We start from the raw sequence: 19,527 nt of genomic DNA, 5'->3' as shown, positions 1-19,527 counted from the left end.
CCGGGGCCCCAACAGCCTAATGGCTGGGCTCAGCGCTTTCTCGATCGCAGCCTGGAGGCTTCTCGATGGTTTGGGATGCAGGCCGTGCAGCGATAGGGTGGTCCAATCACGATGTTTGGGTGTCATTTTGCAGTCTGTGGGAGGCTGATGAGAGGCGAGATTGGGGTACTGACCAGTCGACTCAGTAGCAAGCAACGCAGTACAGCTTTATTAGGGTAGTGCAAAGCTTATATACCCCTGTAGAAGAGGTGTGCATAATCAGTTTGGGGCTGGCACAAGTGGACAGTACAGACTGGCTCAGAGTTATGTGTAAGGTGCAGATAGTTTGCCCTGTGTCAAAGCAACCTGCAGTGTCCACCCCAGGGGGCTGGCAGGCTCAGCCCCCTGCAGCTGTGTCCGCCCCAGGGGGCTGGCAGGCTGTGTGAGGGTTGCTCATTATTTACATCTTGGCTTCCTGAGCCAGAAATGGGCTCAAGGACACTTCCCAGCACGAGCTCTCATGTTTACCAGCTCATGTCCTGCTAGCGGGAGAATTCTCCCACATCTCTGCTCTTAGGCATGTGTGCATCTACATGCCGCACCTTCACTGGAATTCTCTCCAGCCGTGCATCAATGTCCTGCCATAGATCAGCACACCAAATAGGCTTTCCTTTCCCCTGCCAGTCATTGTTATTCCAGTCCTTTAGCCAACCCCATAGAGCATTGGCTACCATCCATGAGTCAGTGTAGAGGTAAAGGATAGGCCAATTTTCACGTTCAGCCACATCAAGAGCAAGTTGGACAGCTTTTCCCTCAGCGAACAGACTCGATTCTCCTTCTCCATCTCTCGCTTCGGTAACTCTCCTGGTAGGACTCCAGACTGCTGACTTCCATGTTTGCTTGTTCCCAACAAGATGACAGGAACCATCTGTGAACAAAGCATCGTTCTTTTCCTGATCAGAGAGATCACCATAGGGAGGAGCTTCCTCAGCACGAGTTATTTTCTCCTCTGGAGGTTTGGAACAGTCTGTGCCTTCCGGCCAGTTGGTGATCACCTCCACCAGACCAGGTCGGTCAAGATTACCCATTCGTGCTCGTTGGGTTATCAAAGCCATCCATTTAGAGCTGGTTGCATCTGTGGCATGATGCGGTGATGAACCTTTGCCCTTGAACATCCAGTTAAGAACTGGCAGTCTAGGAGCTAAAAGCAATTGTGACTCAGTTCCAATCACTTCAGAAGCTGCTTTCACTCCTTCATAGGCTGCTAGTATCTCTTTTGTGGGAGACTTCTCCCGCAGCAGGACATGAGCTGGTAAACATGAGAACTCATGCTGGGGAGTGTCCTTGAGCCACTGCTTGCTCAAGGAAGCTAAGTTGTAAACAGTGAGCAACCCACACACACCTGCAGTGGGCTGAGCCTGCCAGCCCCCTGGGGCGGACGCAGCTACAGGGGGCTGAGCCGGCCTGCGCCCTGGGGTGGACACCGCAGGTTGTCTGGACACAGGGCAACCTATCTGCACCTTACATAACTCTGAGCCAATCTGTACTGTTCACTTCTGCCTGCCCCAAACTGATTGTGCACACCTTCCCTGAGTACTATTTAAGACATTGCACTGCCCTAATAAAGTGTACTGCATAGCTAGCTGCTGAGTCGACTCGTCAGTACCCCGATCTTGCCTCTCATCAGTCTCCTGCCTTCAACACTCTTTCTCTTTTGGGGTGTTATTTGCCTCTGAACCTCTGTACCTATGACCCCCAAAACCAAGTGGACGACCGCGTGTCTCATTTGGAGCTCTCCGCCAAAGGCTCCATTGTCACTGGCAGCCATGTAAAGAATGTTTTTAATGTCCGTACCAAATCACACAGGTCCCAAGCCCGCTGCATGGACTACTTCTCGCTTGATCTGATCAAAGGCTACTTGTTGTTCAGGTCCCCACTCGAAATTGTTTCTCTTACGAGTCACATCATGCAGAGGTTTGACAATTTGACTGAATCCAGGAATGTGTAGCCTGCAAAATCCCACTGCATCCAAAAAGATAGAGTGTCCTTGTTATTGGTGGGAACTGCCATGGTGGAGACTTTGTTGATCACATCCTGAGGAATGTGATGGCAACTATCCTGCCACCACACTCCCAGAAACTGAATTTCTCTGGCAAGTCCTTTGACCTTGTCTATCTTAATGGCAAAACCTGCTTGCAACAGAATGTCAATGATAAGGTGTCCAGCTGCATGTGAGAACCAAGGTTTGTTATTACAAGGATCTGCCTGTTGTCTCTTCTCTTTGCTCCGTTCCCACAGCAGTCCTGCACCTGCATTCCCACATCTCCCCTTTCTGTTTCTTCTTAAAAATGGAGGTTGCATTTCTCATCCAGTTTGCAGGATCCTTTGCAAAAGAAATGAAAAACACAGCACCTCTAAAAACACTACTAACGAAGGCAGCTGCTCCTTATCTCGTCCAATGCATAGGTCCTTCTGTGCTCTAATAACAGAGGGTCGGGCTGGCAAGTCTACTCTTGCAATTGCCTACTCATTAAAACAGCAGTGCTACAAGCCTGTGAAGCAAGAACCTAAGTCATTAAGCATGACCAAAAGCTTAACCACATCTCAGTATACATTCCACTACACAGTCATCCGAGCAAAAATCTTTGCTGAACATAAACAGCTGGTATCCATGAAATCTACAGCACATTCATTCCCTAAATTATTTTATTTTCGAATGTGTCCTTCCCTCTCTCACCCCCTGTACTGATCCTTGGGGAACACCACTAGTGACTGGCTGCCAACTGGATGTGGCACCATTCACCACCACTCTCTGAGCTCTGCCATCCAGCCAGTTCTTGATCCAGCACAGAGTGAATCTGTCCAAACCATGAGCTGCCAGCTGGGCTAGGAGCTTCTTGTGGCAGACAGTGTCAAAGGCTTTGCTGAAGTCCAAGTAGACTACATCCACAGCCTTCCCCACATTCACCAGGCGGGTAACCTGATCATAAAAGGAGATCAGGTTGGTGAGGCAGGACCTGCCCTTCCTAAACCCATGCTGGCTGGGCCTGATCCCTTGGCCATCCTGTAGGTGCTTTGTGATGGCACCCAAGATTACCTGTTCCATGACCTTGCCTGGCACTGAGGTCAGGCTCACAGGTCTGTAGTTTTCTGGCTCCTCCTTACGACCCTTCTTGTGTATGGGAATCACATTGGCCAGCTTCCAGTCTTCAGGGACCTCTCCAGTGAGCCAGGACTGCAGATAAATGATGGAGAGTGGCTTGGCCAGCTCAGCTGCCAGCTCTCTCAGCACCCTAGGGTGGATCCCATCTGGTCCCATGGACTTGTGAGGATCCAAATGACGCAGCAGGTCCATTACTGCTTCCTCATGGATTAGAGGGGAACTGTACTGGTCCCTGACTCCATCCACCACTTCAGGAGTCCAGCTGTCCTGGAGACAACCTGTCCCACTAGTGAAGATTGAGGCAAAGAAGGTGTTAAGCACCTCTGCCTTTTCCTCATCCTTTGTCACTATGTTCCCCTCTCTATCTAGTAAGGACTGGAGGTTGTCCTTGGCCCTTCTCTTGCCATTCATATATTTAAAGAAACACTTTTTATTTTCCTTGGCAGCCGTGGCCAGCCTGAGCTCCAAGTGGGCTTTTGCCTCTGTCGTGGAACGCAGTTTCGCGGCAGAGTTTATGGGGGAAATACGTGAGGCGTTGACTATTTTATCAGTGATTTATTGCAAAGAATGCGAGTTCCCTCTTCCCGAAACTACACCACCACTGTGAATTCTTTTGATTGAGATCAAAGTAACATTTCCGAAAATGGCAAATTAAAGAGTCTATGATGTTTAAAGAAAGTTCTTTGAGTCTCTGGTTTGAGTTAACAGTTCGTCAGCTACTCACAGTCTGTAGCTTGGTAGGGAGTCCCTTTCTCCCGGTGAGGGTCCATGCATGCAGGCTTCCCGCCTCTGCGACTCAGGGTGTCCGCCCGAGGCGAGGCTAGATCGGCAAGCAGTTTGTTGTTGTTAGAAGTCCGGGAAAAACCAGAAAGGCTGGAAAAACCCAGAAGGGCAAGGCAAGGGGGCCAAAAGCCTCGATCCTGGCCTGTCCACCATTTTTATAATGTTCCAAAATAGGACTAGCCCACAATTCAGACCACTTTTACGTTGTTCACATATATTGGTAAAAAACAGTAATCAACTTACACAATTGGATAACATTACCTAAACAATATAAAGACCACTCCTCAGGCCAGCCCACCTGCAGGTGTTGGGCAGGCTTGAGAAAGTCGTTTCTACTAACCAAAACAATACCTTGTTTGTCTGGAAAGCAAGGCCACTCTCATCCCACTTTGACGCCAAGTAAAAGGAAAACATGGCCAGTGTTTACCCTCTACTCGCCTTAGGCCGAAACCTTCCCATGGGACTGAAAGATTGTTTTGGGTTTTCGATGCTTTCTGCTTGAATGTGAGGCACTAGAAACTACACAATATAGCAAAAGCTTAGAGAGCTTTTGCTACTCTCCATGACATACTCCACCCCCTGGCTCACATTAAGCCAAGAATCGGAAAAGCAAAAATGAAATACAACTTATATCTAACTAATACATAAGCATAACTCTAATTCAAACTAACTTAATACTTATGCCCACCCCCCTGAATAAACAAAGCTTTATTGAATATTTACAAAGCAGAAAACCTGGTATATGCAAAAGCAGTTCAGAAGTCTGGGAGAATCCATCGTGCACTGATACGATGAGTCTTCCCACTTACATCAGTTGCTTCCCAAGCATACAACCCATTTGGTTTTGTCAGGGTCATAGGCACAACTCCAATTGAAGGTAAGTTTACCATTACTGGTTGTCCCACCTGTAATTTGTGTAATGACTGTTGAGAGTGTTGAGATTTATCCGGTGGATGACTAACATTCTCTACTGGATTGTCAGGACAAAATGCCCTTATTTTAGGACTACCATAATTACCCCATCTGTTGTTCACAATGAAAACTGCGTATGGCAAGCGTTTATCCCAGTTACCTTTGGATACCATGGCATGTTTCTTAATCAAAGCATTTGTTCTCTCTACAATACCATTAGCTTGAGGATAATAGGGAGTATGGAACACCCATGTAATCCCCTCACCCTTAGCCCAGTCTTGTACAGAAGATGCTGTAAAGTGGGATCCATTATCACTTTGGATGTACTCTGGCATTGGCAAGATACTAAACCACTGCTTTAAGACCTCAATAGTTTGAGCTCCTGTGGCAGCACTAGTTGCTGTAGCCATGACTAATCCTGAAACCACCTCCACCCCCACCAGTATGTATTTCTTCCCGTGTGAGGGCTTTAAGGGTCCCACATAGTCAATTTGCCATGTGCTCCATAACCTTTTGTCCCCTCTGATATGCTGTGCTGGAGCTAGATTGGGATGATTTGCTTTAAGCCTGATTCTGCACTGTGGACAAGATGAAATGAGTTCCTTACAGGTACTCATAGAAACTGGCCATCCTCTAGACCTACACTCGAAGTAAAGGTCTGCTTTTCCTGAATGACCTCTTTTAATATGAAGCCACTCAGCTAATCTCCACCACTCTCTTTTCTCCTCATCCACTATGTTGATCTTTGCCAGGAAATCAGCTTGATTATTCCACGCGGCAGCTGGTGTTTGCTTTTTGGAATGCCCTTCTACCCAACCAACCTTGAGGGGTCTGGATCGGCCAATCTCTAATAGCCTTTTCCAGTCTTCGACTCTCCAGACTTCCGCACCTGATACCTTCCACTGATTCGCTTCCCACTGGCAAATCCACTCAGTGGCGCCTTTGAACGTGGAATAAGAATCAGTGTAAATAGTTGTGGCTCCATTCTCGGCTGCTAGCATGAGAGCACGCAACTCCCCTACCTGCGCACTGCCATCACCTTCTTCAGTGATGGTCTGGCCTGTAGCAATCTCCAAGGCAGCGGCTTTGTAGTGCCACTTCGCCCCTACCCTCCGAGAGGATGCATCTGTGAACCACACTCCCGATTTATCGGAGTTTACGGTCATCTCAGGGGCTACCTGAATAGGAGAAGGCTTATATGGCTGACCAAGCAGAGCTTTATCAGGATTTATGGGTTGCTGAAGTTTGGATACCTTTGTAGGTCCCTCTTTCAGCGGCATCAGCTGTGAAATTCCCTCTAAGTAGGCATACCACTTTCTAACAGTAGCCTTTTGGGCAATTCCTTCTGGTGGAGGAGATCCTTTAAGGATCGCTTTTAGCAGAGGAAATGGGCCTTGCACTACAACATCTTGTGTAGTACGAAGCTTTTCTGCTTCCTTAACAGCTCGAGTTAGGGAAAGAAGTCCCTTTTCCCAATCTGAGTACCGAATCTCGGCCTCTTTGAATGCTGTTGATGAAAACATGAGAGCTCTACTAGGCCCATTGGGTCCTCTCTGGAAAATTCCACAGTATGAGGCATTCGCGGAGAAACCCCATTCAGCCCTCAGGGCATCTTTTGGGTGTAAGGGCCCCAACTTCTGATATGCCTTTAGTTCATCCTTGAGAAACCTCAGGCTATCAGAATGTTCTGGAGTCCAATCCCAATGCTTGTTCTTCTTAAGCAAATCATACAGAGGACGGGCAATTACTGAGAAACCTGGAATGTGTTTCCTCCAGTAACCCAGAGTACCCAACAATTGTTGTAACTCTTTTCTATTTTGGGGTATTTGGCCTTTTTCAATGCTCTGAAGAGTGTCGTCTGGCACAGACACTGCACCTGCTACCCACCATGATCCCAGGAATTTTACCTCTTGACTTGGACCTTGACACTTTTCCTTTGGAATGGTCAAACCCTGGTTAGTCAACAGTTCTCGGATACTCTCAGCCACTGCACCAACTTGCTCCTTGTCATTCCCTCCCACCAAGATATCATCAATGTAATGGTACATCTTAACATCCTTAGGAAGTTGAACAGTGTCAAGCAAAGCTGCCAATGCATTGTGTGCAATGGTTGCGCTGTGTTTGTACCCTTGTGGAAGACTGTTGAATGTGTACTGAATACCTTGCCAGGTAAAAAGCAAACTGCGGTTTGTCCTCTTCTCTCAATGGCACCATGAAGAACATGTCCTTCACGTCTAGAGTCGCCATCCAGGTGTGAGAAGCCGCTTGGATTGCTGTCACTGTGGATGAAAGACTAGGAACTGCTGCAGTAAGAGGAGGAGTGTTACTATTTAGCTTCCGGAAATCTACCGTCAATCTCCATCGGCCATTCTGTTTTCGGACTGGCCAAACAGGTGAATTGTAAGGAGAATGAGTTCTAGTGATAATCTGTCTCTTTTCAAGATCAGCTATCACCTCAGTGATACCTTGCTTAGCTGCAGCTGGCAATGGATACTGTGCAACACAAGTAATGTGTGACTTTGGCAATGGAGGAGCTGTTTGCAATAAGCGAACGCAAGTACGAACTAGCCTTTGCCTCTTATTCCTCACCTCATAAGCACCAAAGCTCCACAATGTTCCGTCAGGAAGATGCCATCTTCTACCTGCTAGAACATCAAAAGCAAGGATATTATGTTTACACGAGCCCAATGCTAACTCTACCAGGGTACTTCTTTTCTCCCCAGGTAGCCACAGCTGTGCTTTGGCTAAATAGCATGTTTCAGGTTGTCCTGTAACACCTGTTATGTTTACCTTTCTCCGGGATGGCAATATTTTCAGATGCTTTGCTAGTTGTGCATTTAGCACTGTAATTTGTGCACCTGTATCTATTAGGTATTTGACAGCAGCTCTAGTTGGTCCAGTAGGAATCATGATATAGGGTTCAGGGTTTTCAGACCATCGACATTCAGAAACAGAGCGATGAGTGTGGCCTGAATCATTCACCGCCACACCTAGTTTTTTGATTTGTTCTTATCTCCTCCCCGATCAGGAGAACCTGACTTGGTAGGAGGTGTATTTGCAGAGCCTTTCTTACGGTTCTGCTTCACCTTTCCGTCACCATTTCCTTTCAAATGTTCTAATATCCTTTTAATATCAGATATGGACTTAATTACAGTACTGAGCTCATTCTTCTCAGCATCACGCTCTACCTGTTTCCTCTGAAACACATCACGAGGTTTCACTGCATACTTCTGCTCCTGCAGTGGGATTACACCCCTACCTTGAGAGTTCGGTACCCAGATTACTCCAGATTCAGAGCGACGATTAAGCTCAGGGCTCCCCCTGGGACTTGATCGTGGGCTCGATCGTGGACTCCCATTAGGGTTACCAGATGTCCAGGCATGTCGCACTGTTTGGTGTTTTCCTCGTGATGCAGAGCTGCTCCTGCCTCCAGACTGCTTTTCCTTCTGAAAGACAGATTCTGGCACAGATAAAGGATCATGATAACCCATTTGTCTCCCTAGAGTGGCTAGTTCTGTAAGTACTTCCCTCCACGTAGGATGATGTACTACACTTTGTGAACTTTGCCCTTGCCCTTCATTCTGTTGTATTGCATCCTCGATTTGTCTCCTTATCCTAATGCCTTCAGCCTTTATGAAGCCAGGCATACCCCTTATCAGGGGTCCAAGCCTCTGTGGCTCTACTGGGGCATCCATTGCATGTGCATATAACCCCTTATGATTCACAGCTTGGATACAGGCAACCATAGTAAATGCTTCATTTAACTCATCAGGGGATCTGATCCAAAACTCTGTAGGATCACCCCTGTCTAAAGGTTCATAAACACTAGCCCAGTGAAAGATCCTAGCACTCAATGCAAGGTTTCCCTCAGGACCATCCCCAAGAAATACCTCAGGTCCCCAGTTAGTTCTCCCCACCTCTTCACGAGATAAAACAATCCTTTCCGCCCCCCTTTGCACCACGCGATACACATACTCAATTATAGGTTCATTAGGCATACGGGAATAAGTTTCCCTAAGATCATCTATCTGCGTTTCTGTGTACGATTTGATTTTCGTGGTTGTTGTTTTGCCTCCTTTCGGTCCTTGCGTAGTTTCAGACGCAAAGAGAGGATTCACGGAGTAGGTCTTCATTTTGCCGTGCACCTCTTCCACTTCTGTGTCGCTGTCAATAGACGTAGCTGCAGTCTGCGACGCGGCGTGGCGGCGCGCAGGCGTGCTGCTCAGCGCTGGCTGCTCGGGGCGTGGCGGTTGAGAAGATGGCGGTTGTTGTGAAGATGGCTGAGAAGATGGCGGCTGTGGCGGCGCTGCTGATGGTTGAGCTTGAGACGGCATCGGGACCTGCTGGAAAGCTGGAACGGACTGAGATTGAGGAGACGGTTGTGCCGGGGAAAGCGGCACTGTAGCCGCTGCCTTCGGCATTGCGAGCGGTTGCTGCGGGACTTGTGGCTGCGACGGCAATGATCGCGGCTGTGTCTGGGCTATCGGCTCCGTTACTGTTAGTAACGGCGCTGCCGGTGGCTGGGGCGCCGGCATCGGCGGAGGCGTCAGAGGCTTCCCCGGCGGAATCACCGGGACTTGAGCCGGCTGCTGCGGCTGAGGCAAAGTGGCGGCTGGCTGGACCAGCGTCGACGAGGTAGGCTGTCTGGGCACTTCCCGAGGGCACGGTGTCGAGCCAGATGGCTTGTGCGGCAACAGGGGCAGCTCTGCCGCTGGTTGGGGATTCAGTGGCAAAGGAAGATGCCTTGCCGGCGACATTTTAAAGAAGTCGGGCTCGTGGGAAGGCGTACCAGCACGAGAGACCTTGGGCGGAGAGTGCAAGAGTTGCGACTCTTGGGTCTGAAAGGGGGTAGTTACCGAACCCCAATGAGCCCCCGGCTCTTTCCGGCGAACCACGGGCTGCGGTGACTTCTCAGGATGTATCGGGGTAAAAGCTGGCAAGCCCAAGTAACCGGTTGACTCCCGGGTTCGGGTCGAGGGCTGAGGAGTTTCTGTCCGAGACCCGATACGCGACCGCGGCTGCGGTGTGTCCGCGCGGGTTCGCGGAGTACTTGAACTGCTCCCGGACCGCGACTTTCGTCTTAGTAACCTGTCTAACTTTTCCTCCATATTTCTCATCCTGTCTTCAGTCAGAGCGGGCTCTGTGCGAAAACCCAAACATTGCCTGATAGCGTCTCTCAACATTGCCTCTCTCTCGCTCTGCATTGACTTGATTTCCTGCTGCGCCTTCAGCAATTGTACTTCTTTCCGGGCATTCTCTGCGTCCAGCTTTTTAACCTCTGACTTCCAAGCCTCAACCTCAACTTGAGACCTGAACACGCCAACACTCAGCTTTAAAAAACTTTCTTTGTCAACTCCCTCAACATCTTTAAAAGCTTCGTAGAGAGACACGATTATATCAGCTGATCCAGCATTTATTTGCTCTAAAGGCTCACTTGCCACTGCTGTCACAGCTTCCCTTAGATTTGCCGATTCGAAAGCGGAAGCAAATCTGTCATACAGGGCGTCTGCGATATCTGGCAGTCTAGCATCTCCTGCTGCGGGAGAACTCCTTCCGAACTGAGCCATTTTTAAACTCGGCTGTTACTTCAGTTTCTCAATCCCACTTCTGACACCAATTCTGTCGTGGAACGCAGTTTCACGGCAGAGTTTATGGGGGAAATACACGAGGCGTTGACTATTTTATCAGTGATTTATTGCGAATTCCCTCTTCCCGAAACTACACCACCACTGTGAATTCTTTTGATTGAGATCAAAGCAACATTTCCGAAAATGGCAAATTAAAGAGTCTATGATGTTTAAAGAGAGTTCTTTTGAGTCTCTGAGGTTTGAGATAACAGTTCGTCAGCTACTCACAGTCTGTAGCTTGGTAGGGAGTCCCTTTCTCCCGGTGAGGGTCCATGCATGCAGGCTTCCCGCCTCTGCGACTCGGGTGTCCGCCCGAGGCGAGGCTAGATCGGCAAGCAGTTTGTTGTTGTTAGAAGTCCGGGAAAAAAACAGAAAGGCAAGGCAAGGCAAGGGGGCCAAAAGCTAGGGGGCCAAAAAGCCTCGATCCTGGCCTGTCCACCATTTTTATAATGTTCCAAAATAGGACTAGCCCACAATTCAGACCACTTTTACGTTGTTCACATACATTGGTAAAAAACAGTAATCAACTTACACAATTGGATAACATTACCTAAACAATATAAAGACCACTCCTCAGGCCAGCCCACCTGCAGGTGTTGGGCAGGCTTGAGAAAGTCGTTTCTACTAACCAAAACAATACCTTGTTTGTCTGGAAAGCAAGGCCACTCTCATCCCATTTTGACGACAAGTAAAAGGAAAACATGGCCAGTGTTTACCCTCTACTCGCCTTAGGCCGAAACATTCCCATGGGACTGAAAGATTGTTTTGGGTTTTCGATGCTTTCTGCTTGAATGTGAGGCACTAGAAACTACACAATGTAGCAAAAGCTTAGAGAGCTTTTGCTACTCTCCATGACAGCCTCTCTAATTTTTCCTCTACAAGACCTAGCAACTTCCTTGAACTTCTCCTGGGACACCTCCCCTCTTTTCCAAAGGTGATACACTCTCTTTTTAATCTTTAATTCCTTCAGCAGCTCCCTGCCCATCCAGCCTGGCTGCCTCCCTCGTCGGCTCATCTTCCGGCTCAGTGGCACTGCCTGCTCCTGTGCCTTCAGGAGTTCTTTCTTGAAGTAGGTCCAACCTTCCTGGACCCCTTTGTTTTTAAGGGCTCTTTCCCAAGGAACTTTCTGAATTAGTTCCTTAAATAGGCTGAAGTCTGCCCTTCGGAAGTCCAGTGTGGAGGTTCTGTTGATGCCCCTCCTGGTTTCTCCGTATATTGAAAACTCTATAATTTCATGGTCACTGGACCCCAGGCGGCCTCCAACCACCACATCCCCTACCAGCCCCTCTCTATTTGTGAGCAGCAGGTCAAGCAGGGCTGCCCCCCTGGTAGGCTCACGTAACAGCTGGGATAGGAAGTTGTCTTCCACACATTGCAGAAACCTTCTAGACTGCTTCTTCTCTGCAGTGTTTAAGTCCCAACAGATGTCTGGTAGGTTAAAGTCGCCCACCAGAACAAGGGCAGGTGATCTTGAGGCAGCCTCCAGTTGCTTAAAGAGTAATAAATCAACCTCTTCTTCCTGGTTGGGTGGTCTGTAACAGACTCCAACCAGGATATCGATCTTGTTGGCCTTCCCCTTAATTCTCACCCATAATGACTCAACTTGATCATCCTTGATTTCTACCTCCATGACATCCAGAGCATCCTTAATATACAGAGCCACTCCCCCGCCCTTTCTCCCTTGCCTGTCTCTCCTGAAGAGTCTGTAGCCATTGATTACAGCACACCAATCATGTGAGCCATCCCACCACGTTTCAGTGATGGCGACAATATCATAGTTTTCCTCCAGCACCAAAGCTTCCAGCTCCTCTTGTTTGTTACCCATACTGCGTGCATTAGTGTACATGCACTTCAGCTGGGCTGCTGCTTTTACTCCTAGCTCTAGCCTACCATCCTCAATTCCCTTTGATTTATCTCTGGTGCTGTCATGTTTAACCCCCTCCCCCTTCCATTCTAGTTTAAAGCCCTTTCAACAAGCCCAGCCAGCTTATGTGCCAGGGTCCTTCTCCCCTTCTGTGATAGTTGTGTCCCATCTGTTGATTGCAGACCTGTGGCAAGATGAAGTTCCCCAAGATCAAAGAATCCAAAGTTATGTTGGAGGCACCAACCTCTGAGCCACTTGTTCATCAAATATGCTTTCCTGTTCTTCTCTGTATTCCAGCCTGTAACTAAGGGTATAGATGAAAAGATTACCTGTGCCCCTGCTCCCTCAACTGCTTTCCCCAGTGTCTTAAAGTCCCTTTTGATAGCTTTTAGCCCTCTGTTATTAATCTCATCATTTCCTGCCTGTATAACTAATAAGGGATAGTAATCAGAGGGCTGCACTACAGTAGGCAGCCTCCTGGTAACATCCCTGACCCGGGCTCCAGGGAGGCAGCAGACCTCCCTGTGGAAGGGGTCTGGCCGGCATATGGGGCCCTCTGTTCTCTGCAGAAGGGAATCACCAATAACAATTACCCTCCTCTTTTTCTTCTGGGTACTTGTTCTGATGCGAGGGGGTAAATGATTTGTCTCAGTTGCCCTCCCAGCCGGTGATGCTTCTGCCTGCTCCAGGATCACCTCATCCTCAACCTCTAGTGCCCTATATCTGTTATGTAAGGGCAGCTGGGGATGTGAAGATGGCTGGAAGGGTTTTCCCTTGCCCCTTCTGGCAGGCACCTGCATCCATTCTTCTTGGTTGCTCTGTTCGTCTCCCTCTGGCAAGGGGGACTGCAGAGCATGTTGCTCTCTTTTACATTCCCTTTCAGCCTTCAGTCGTTCCACCTCTCCCTTGAGTTCAGCCACCAGGTTAAGCAGACAATCAATCTGCTCACACCTAATGCAGCCATTGCCTGTGTCTCCCTCGACTTTGAGTGCCAGGCTCCAGCACTCCTCACATCCAGATGTCTGGACGCCTGCATTCCTACAGGTGGGCTCTGTTTGGGTGCCCACAGTTTTACAAGTATTATACAGCTTGGACCTAGTTCGAACCATGTCTGCTATCCTGAAGGTCCGGTGCGAGTTGTTAGGTGTGGTGGCTCTTTTTTTTTTCTTTCTTTTTTTTTTTTTTCCAACGGCGCGCGCTGCGCTGGGCTCAGCCGAAGTAGCCGCTCCTCGTTTAAATCTGCCGCTCGCCAGGCACCGCCCTCTGACTCACCTTCCTGCGAGCACTTAGCACCTGCCTGCCGCTCCCTGCCTCCCTCTGGGCTCCTCAGATCGAGAGAGCCTCAAAATGGAGGAGAAAAAAGGCTTTGAGAAAGCGCGTTTCAGCTGAGCTAGCCTCGGTCCTGCTCTCTTGCCGAACCAGGCTGTGGCTTCGCCTCTGCCGCTCCTCATTTAAATCTGCTGCTCACCAGGCACTGCCCTCTGACTCACCTTCCTGCGAGCGCTTAGCGCCTGCCTGCTGCTTCCTGCCTCCCTCTGGGCTCCTCAGATCGAGAGAGCCTCAAAATGGAGGAGAAAAAAGGCTTTGAGAAAGCGCGTTTCAGCTGAGCTAGCCTCGGTCCTGCTCTCTTGCCGAACCAGGCTGTCCAGCGGGTGGAGTGGGATCGTAAAAAACCAGTCCTTCAGGTCTATGATCAACAGTTGCCAATCCTGCGGTATCATAAAGGAGATGGTAATCCTGGCTGCAATGTTCCCATATCGTGCATTACTGCATTGACGGCTCTCAGATCGTGCAGCAATCGCCATTTGCCACTCTTCTTAGGGATAGTAAAGACGGGGGTATTCCAAGGGTTGGTAGACGGCACTATGTGCCCTGCCAGCAACTGTTCATGTATCAGCTCTTGGATTTTCTGCAGCCTGTCTTGCTTTAGCGGCCACTGATCGACCCACACAGGTTGATCTGTTTTCCAGGATATTTTTAAGATTGGCTGCTTGTTGACAGCAGCCGCCCCGAAAGTGGGGCTGAGTAACAAGTCGCACATTCATTTGGCTAAGTCCCGTCCAATCAAGGCAATCGGAATAGCGAGAACATATGGTCGTGTGGATACTATCGCCCCATCCCTAAATTCAAAAGAAATTAGATGTTTGCTAATTTGAGTGGCTTGGACCCCACCCACTCCAAAGACTCCTGTCGGAGCATCGCCTAAGGGCCGTGAAAGGGGCCACGATGTACAGGGTACGATGGTTACATCAGCTCCTGTGTCAAGGATCATTTTTAGGTGAATAGATTCCCCAAGTTGATTAGTAAGCTTTACCAACTCCTCCGGTTTTCCATTCCTTATGTCGGCAGCGAAAAGGATTTGTGAAGCCCCTGTCAATTCAAAACCCTCTGCTCCCCGAACTTTATTTTCACTCACTGGAACGCACGCTCTGAAAGGCACCAACTGGGCTATCTTAGTCCCTGCTGGAATGAAAACAGGAGGAGTCAAGGTATAAATAATGATTTTTATAATGCCCGCATAATCAGCATCAATCACTCCAGGCAGCACAAAAATTCCTCACCTAGTAGTAGATGAACGTCCTAGCATCAGAGCACTGAGCCCATGTCCAAGTGGGCCTGTCAGGGTGGTATCGACAACTTGAACTGTCTGATCAATTTGAGTAGTATCTACTGCTGTTGCCACGTCCACTCCGGCGCCTCCTGCTGTAGCTGAACAGCTGCTGTCCAGGCACCCTGAATTTTTGTCATAGCACATGGGTGATCCGCGCTCCATGCCGCATTTCCCTGATGCTTGCATTCGGACGTGGAGTGAGTCATCTTCCCGCAGGTATCACAGCGTGGTGGAGTCTTGCTCTGAACCCCTCTCGGACGATCGGAGCACTGGGATCTAAGACGTCCAAACCTGCCACAATTAAAGTATTGCTTGTCTCTGTCGTGCTCCCTCCTACTTTTATCTCACACAAGAGGTCTCACAGCAGCTTTTACTGCCGCCGCTATGCATGCCATCTTGTCCGACATCTTCAGGCGCTCGGCAGCCTCCAGCATTTGAGCGGGACCAGCGCCTTTAGGCAAAGTGCTTAACACTGTCTTTGTTTTCTCATTACTGTTATTGAAAGCCAACATCTCAAACATTTTGGTCTTCATTTCCTCAGTTAAGTCCGGATTACTCATGATACTTTGATGTAATCGATCAAGGAAACTTGAATACTTTTCCATGTCACCCTGCCTTATATTAGTGAATGCGGGTGTGGAAAGCGCAGGGTCTTGAATAGTTAATAAGACAAGTGCACCAGCTGTTGAGCTAATTGCATCACTTCTGTTCGAAAGCCTGCTTGAAAATTCGCATTTGCAAAAGGCCCAAAAGCATCTTCGATTGAACTCCGTACAACGGGTCTGTATTCCGACAGGGTGTGGCTGCAGCACTCTCACGTAATTCCCTCCATCTGTGATAGAATAACAATTGCTGAGAGGGACTAAGTACTGATTTTACAAACATCTGTGTGTTAGTAGCTGAGCTGTGAAGAAGTGTTGCAGCATCGACTGGGTAAATGGGGACGTCAACCCGTAAGATGATATTACCTGCTTGGCTCTTTCAATCACTTTCCATTCTACTGTGTGATGGTTTGGGGGTTACCCCGCCCCTCCCACACTTTTGAATTTGCCCCAGCTAACTCAGACGGACCCTGGGAATATAGATGAAGCAATTTATTTACAGCTAGCAGAATTTACAAGCAGCTATTTACAATATATACACTTATATACACTTATATACAGAAATATACAAAGGATAAACAATACAAAAGCACAACTCCCCTCCCAGAAACCTGAGTCCCCAGGAGGGGCTCTCAAACCACCCCAACACCTCCCCCCGGTCCCTCTCAACCTTACCCCAGTCCTCAGGAAGAAGAGAGGTGCAGCCAAGAGGTTAGGGAGCAAGGTTAGTAGGAGCAGGGTTAATGAGATGTTACCAGGTCTAAGGCAAAAGCAAGAGAGAGAAACAAAATGGAGAAAAAAGTCTTTCTTCTTCCCAGAGTTCTCAGCGAGACTGTGAGAGAAGTTGACATCAATTGTTTTCATTTCACTGCCCGTTATCTAGTTCTGTTACCAAAACATTCCAGCTTGCTTCAAACTAGCACAATCCATCCCTGTCTACTTCGCTCGGAGTATCGCTGAGAATTATCCAATCTAATCTAAACCAATATCTACATCTAAAACAATATATACAAGTTCAGTTTATACTTCAATCAGATGTAGGTGATTCAAAAGCTCAGAACAGGGACTCCCAGGTGACGTTGGGTTCGTGCTCACGTACTGTAGATTCTATCGTAGATTCTCTGAGTGTTGGGCACCGATGTTACCTAGAACAGAAAACTCCTAACAGCTTGAATTTAAACTCTCTCAGCTAAAGTTAGATTTCTCTGTGGAATACACTGGATTTCACCATTCTCCTGCATTACCCAGTATGTATGACCAGGACCTTCAGCAGAAACCACCCCTCGGACAGGTTTCCCTTCGCCCGAAGGAGAAAATACCCAAACAGTTTTCCCTAACAGATTCTTCTCACGTACAACAGGAACTTTATCACCGTCTACTGTTTGGACCAAATCTGATTGTGCAGGTCCTGCTCTGTTTACTGAACCTCTACTATTTACCAACCAGGTAGCTTCTGCTAAATGTTTGTCCCAGTTTTTCAGAGTTCCACCCCCCATGGCTTTTAGGGTGGTTTTCAGCAAACCATTGTAGCGTTCAATCTTCCCTGAAGCTGGTGCATAGTAGGGTATGTGATAGATCCATTCAATACCATGCTCTTTGGCCCAGTTTTTCACAAGATTGTTCTTGAAATGAGTGCCGTTGTCTGACTCGATTCTCTCTGGAGTTCCATGTCTCCACAAGATTTGTCTCTCCAAACCAACAATGGTGTTACGTGCAGTAGCATGTGGAACTGGATAGGTTTCCAACCATCCAGTGCTGGCTTCTACCATTGTCAGCACATACTGCTTGCCAGAACGTGATCGAGGTAAAGTGATGTAGTCAATCTGCCAGGCTTCACCATACTTGTACTTTGACCATCTCTCACCATACCATAGGGGCTTGATTGGCTTAGCCTGCTTAATAGCAGCACAAATGTCACAGTCATAGATGACTTGGGTGATAGCGTCCATGGACAAGTCAATTGACCTATCACGAGCCCATCGGTACGTTCCATCTCTGCCTTGATGTCCAGATGAGTCATGGGCCCACCGAGCTAAGAACAGCTCACCTCGGTGTTTCCAATCAAGGTCAATGTCAAGTTCAGAGTTGGTATCAACTTGAGAAATCTTAGCAGCTTGGTCTGCCTTCTGGTTGTGTTGATGTTCCTCAGTGGCTCTGCTCTTAGGCATGTGTGCATCTACATGCCGCACCTTCACTGGAGTTTTCTCCAGCCGTGCATCAATGTCCTGCCATAGATCAGTACACCAAATAGGCTTTCCTTTCCTCTGCCAACCATTCTTCTTCCAGTCCTTTAGCCAACCCCATAGAGCATTGGCTACCATCCACGAGTCGGTGTAGAGGTAAAGGATAGGCCAATTCTCACGTTCAGCCACATCAAGAGCAAGTTGGAAAGCTTTTACCTCAGCGAACTGACTGGATTCTCCTTCGCCATCTTTCGTTTCGGTAACTCTCCTGGTTGGACTCCAAACTGCTGACTTCCATATTCGCTTGTTCCCAACAAGACGACAGGAACCATCTGTGAACAAAGCATAGTTCTTTTCCTGATCAGAGAGATCACCATAGGGAGGAGCTTCCTCAGCACGAGTTATTTTCTCCTCTGGAGGTTTGGAACAGTCTGTGCCTTCCGGCCAGTTGGTGATCACCTCTACTAGACCAGGTCGGTCAAGATTACCCATTCGTGCTCGTTGGGTTATCAAAGCCATCCATTTAGACCAGGTTGCATCTGTGGCATGATGTGGTGATGAACCTTTGCCCTTGAACATCCAGTTAAGAACTGGCAGTCTAGGAGCTAAAAGCAATTGTGACTCAGTTCCAATCACTTCAGAAGCTGCTTTCACTCCCTCATAGGCTGCTAGAATCTCTTTCTCTGTTGCAGTGTAATTTGTCTCTGAACCTCTGTAACAACGTCCCCAGAAACCAAGTGGACGACCACGTGTCTCATTTGGAGCTCTCTGCCAAAGACTCCAAGTTGGACCATTGTCACTGGCAGCCGTGTACAGAATATTCTTAATGTCCGGACCAGATCTCACAGGTCCCAAGCCCACTGCATGGACTACTTCTCGCTTGATCTGATCAAAGGCTGCTTGTTGTTCAGGTCCCCACTCGAAATTGTTTCTCTTACGAGTCACATCATGCAGAGGTTTGACAATCTGACTGAAACCAGGAATGTGTAGTCTCCAAAATCCCACCACACCAAGAAAAGAAAGTGTGTCCTTACTGGTGGGAACTGCCATGGTAGAGACTTTGTTGATCACATCCTGAGGAATGTAACGGCGACCATCCTGCCACCGCACTCCCAGAAACTGAATTTCTTTGGCAGGTCCTTTGACCTTGTCTCTCTTAATGGCAAAACCTGCTTGCAACAGAATGTCAATGATTTTGTTACCTTTCTCGAAGACTTCCTCAGCAGTTTGGCCCCACACAATGATGTCGTCGATGTACTGGATGTGCTCTGGAGCTTTACCTTTCTCCAGTGCATTGTGGATGACTGAATGACAGATGGTTGAGCTGTGTTTCCACCCCTGAGGCAAACGGTTGAACTGGTACTGGATTCCTCTCCAGGTGAATGCAAACTGAGGCCTGCACTCCTTTGCTATGGGAATAGAGAAGAAAGCATTAGCAATGTCTATGGTTGCATACCATTTAGCCTCCTTCGATTCCAGCTCGTACTGGAGTTCCAGCATGTCCGGCACAGCTGCACTCATGGGTGGCGTCACCTCGTTGAGGGCACGAAAGTCAACTGTCAGTCTCCAGTCGCCCGTAGGTTTACGCACAGGCCAGATGGGACTGTTGAAAGGTGAATGAGCTTTCTCGATGACAGCCTGACTCTCCAATTGACGAATCAGTTGATGAATGGGCAACAAAGAGTCACGGTTAGTTCTGTACTGTCTGTGATGAACAGTTTGAGTTGCAATTGGCACTTCCAGGTCCTCTATGTCATGATGTCCCACAACTGCAGATTCATCCGAAAGTTCAGGTCTAATAGA

This window comes from Pogoniulus pusillus, chromosome W, assembly GCF_015220805.1.
Source record: "Pogoniulus pusillus isolate bPogPus1 chromosome W, bPogPus1.pri, whole genome shotgun sequence".
NCBI lineage: Eukaryota > Metazoa > Chordata > Aves > Piciformes > Lybiidae > Pogoniulus > Pogoniulus pusillus.
The sequence above is the reverse complement of the archived record's forward strand: the minus strand, read 5'-3'. Positions refer to the sequence as shown.